Genomic DNA, 3,677 nt, shown 5'->3' on the forward strand with positions numbered 1-3,677 from the left:
AATTCAAGCTTCATCTTGTGCCTCAATTGATGCAGTGTCACCTGGTTGGTCTATGCCTATTCGAGCCTGTAACTGTTGCTGTCCAACAGAGGCTGTCTGGAACATCGGACAGTTGAGAACACAGAACACAATCGAACATCAGGAACAACCAAAAAATTGACATCCTCGTGACACACTGCGACCACTGACCATTTTTCCCTTCGTTTGCCTCGTAGCGGTTCCGACAACAACTTACTATACAGGAAAAACCGTGCCCTCGTGGGCCGGGTGAAAAACCCGTATCGGCAATCAAGGAAACGATCAGTGTGTGATCCTGCAAATACAAAGTGAGAAGGCCTCTTGGCCTTCGAAGGAGAGGGATATCAGACCGCGAGCTCCAGCTCCAGTCTCCTATCCAGACTGTACATCGGCAGTTTCCCCGAGTCCATCAGCCAGTCCAGGATCGCGAGGATAATTAGGACTATCGTGGAGAGAGGAATCCGGGGAAAGGAAGACCGCGTCAATTGGAATGTTGTACAGCGACCAAACACCCAAAGAACCCCATCCGAATTAGGATTGCCTTCAGGGACGGAGCCAAACTAAGAATGGTCAAGCAGGTTGCAGAGAGGTAGATGGACCAGGTACCCGAGTGCTACGGGATGAGCTTCACCTAATCAAGGTTGACAAATGTCAACAGCTCGGTGGTCCTGGACGACGAAGGCAACATCCGAACTGGAGCTGGGGATACATTCAGTCAAGAAAACAAAACCACAGTGGCAAATATTACTTTGGCTGAGCAGGAAAGACATAGCGAAAGCCTATGGATCTATGGTGGTTTACGCCACCAATGAAAGCGATGTAAGGAGCTTGTTGTATGTCACGGGATTCACCGTTCCTGTTCTCAAGGTTATGTCATATGCTTGCGGTTATGCATACGTCATAGGGTCTGATCATACGTCTATGGTCATGCTTACGCATAGGCCTCTGCGCCAGTACTTAAGGTCTGGTTGCACGCCCATTCCTGTCATCTAGCTCTTGCTCTCGTTGTAGCAATATCGATCTTGTATGTGCGAGCTGACCAGACCTTGGGTGGTGCCCGTCACATTGTATGAGGGGTTCTTCCACGCTGGGGGAGGATCAGGATACACACGGGTGACGCCGGGTGTGCCCGGAGCAGTGCTACAACTGCCAAGAAACCGGACACAAAGCCTTCAACTGTAAGAAAGCCCAGGGGTGCACAAAATGTGCCAAACAAGGCCATCACCGTAGAGGGTACAAGGAAACGATCACGAAGTGCGCTCTCTGCGGAGGACCACGCGAATCTTTCAGCCAAAATGCCCGAGGCTTAACCCTATTAGCCAGAAGTAGGACACACTCTCTCGACTTAACAGTTGAGACCATAGACTCTTCTTCCCTTCAACTAACCCCCTCAAGCACCCTCGTGGCACTAACCGCAGGACACGCTTCAGTTGCTGAAGATAGGACGCTAAATATTTGGAGAATACAGCCTTTGAGCGTGCCTGTAATTCGTCAACTAACCACGAGCCTTCGACGATAGGTCATATCTGGTTTGAGGGTTACTGCTTTGGGAATGATAACTTTAAGGGCTTGTACGAGATCAAGGCCAAATGACAGGGAGGAATTATGTACAGTAACTAGCATCATGGCCCTCTAGGCCTAGCTCCTCAAGGCGGAATAAATATCCATCCATCCAAGGAGACTGAGAACGCGTCTCGTCCCGCCTTTCTCCTTTGGCATGCCCAGGCTCATTCAGCGAATTAGCAGGTATAGCGGTCGGAGTGCGTCGAGGAGGTAGGGACCAAGTTAAGATCCGATAGGAATTGGTCTATTCCTCCATCGGGTTTACAAATCTGAACGACCAGGGTGTGTGCCATGGTATTGTTGTAAAGGCACGGCGCTGGAAACTCGGAAGCTCAGCTGCCGATGCCCTAGTGTTAGATTGACAGGCGATCAGGGAGATAGAGCTAAGCGAATGTAAGGGGTAACCATCACACATTCAAGCATCTCAATAGTCCCTTCCCCCAGTTGCATCCTTTCCCATGATATCGTTCGGCGAGCCCCAGAAAATACCCGCTCGGGCTCTGCGCTCATGGCTGGGATTGATAAAATATTGATCGCGAATTGTGAGAGCAGCGGCCAACGTTTCCGTTGCTGAGAATCCAACCACCAGGACAAAGCTGACTTGTCAATAGGGGTTGCATGCTCTGATGTGTATTCTTCGAAGTCATCTTTGCTGTGCGGTCGTGGGAAGTTCGCAAGGTTCCGAGCGAAGATGTCGTAGTCATCGTCAAGGTCTTCTGTTGGTTCTCGACAGGTGGAGCCAATGATGGAATGAAATCTCGGTTCTTGAAGTCATCCCAGAGAATCTTGACAGCTTGGATAGCCGGCCGTACCCATTTTTTATCCCAATTGTGTTTGAGATATCCAGTTCGCCGTGAAGGGTGAAGAATGATGGCCGCTGCGTAATATGGCGAGTCCTCTGTCTTCAGATAGTATTTGTCGAAGGCTGCCCAGCTCCTTTGAACCCGAGGAGAGAAGAAAGTGTTCGATCTGAAAGTGGCAAGGCTCTTCTTGAAGTGTTGAACCAGAATGTCCATGGTGAAAAGAACTCGGTCAATGGTTGCATAATCTCCTTCAGTCTCCTTGGTTGCGCGGTAGAACGGATTCAATAATGAGAGGACTGATCGAAGGGTTTCCCAGTCTTGTGGAGATAAGAAGTCTTTCTGGAGATCATCGTACCAAGTTCTTGAGTAAGAGTCAATCGCTGATTCCTTCTCAATGGCGACCTTGAGCATTTCATACCAGCTATTCCACCTGGTGCTATTGTCGAGAGGGATATTCCGAGTGGCAAGTTCTATAAACTGGCGAGTTTGAGTAGGGGAGCTGCGGGTGTGAACGACAATGTTGTGAAGCTTCCAAAGAGGGCCAAGATTGCGTAGGGAGACCTTTCTCTTCTCTAGAGGATTTTCGTCTTCATCCTCTTCCTCTGTTCCTTCTTTTGATTCTTGAAAGAATAAGGCGAACTGCCAAGTTGATAACATGGCCGTTGCACCGGATCCGATTATCTGATGCCACCCACGTTGACCCTCCCTCCTCAAGAATACAGCCAATCAATCGACAAAGCTTGTCGTTTGAGGAGGCATTGTCGCCGATGATTGCGCCGAGTTTCTGATGGATCCCATAGTCTTTGAGAACTGAGAAGAAAGCTTTGCATTGAGAGTCGGCGTGATGTGAATGAATTGAAGGAAGTCCGACCAATGCCTTGGAAAGCCTCTCCGTTTCGCGATCCACAAACTGAGCACAAATCCAAGGAAGAGCTTCCAATTTGGAGAGGTCCACACGTCGAGAGAGACATGGATTGTTGATAGAGATGACTGAAGCCTTTTCCGCACAAGGTCTTTATGAAAGAAGACTGCAGGGAGTATTGTTCATGCGGCCTGCGGCAAGATATATCAGATATTCAACTCGAGGACGGATAACAGGAGCCGACCGCGAGTCCCAGAGGTACTGACGCCTATATGCGAGTGTGGAGAGGGGCGAGAGACTGTCGAACACCTTGTGATGTGGTGCTTGGCCCCACCGTTGACTCGAAGATGGGAGAGAGCTGAGGTCAGAACGCGAAGGGACTTTTACTCTGTTCTACAGGGAATCAGTCCCAAAGCTGCACGGCTAACGGG

The sequence above is a fragment of the Parathielavia appendiculata genome (assembly GCF_033297405.1).
Source record: "Parathielavia appendiculata strain CBS 731.68 unplaced genomic scaffold N657scaffold_33, whole genome shotgun sequence".
NCBI classification, from domain to species: domain Eukaryota; kingdom Fungi; phylum Ascomycota; class Sordariomycetes; order Sordariales; family Chaetomiaceae; genus Parathielavia; species Parathielavia appendiculata.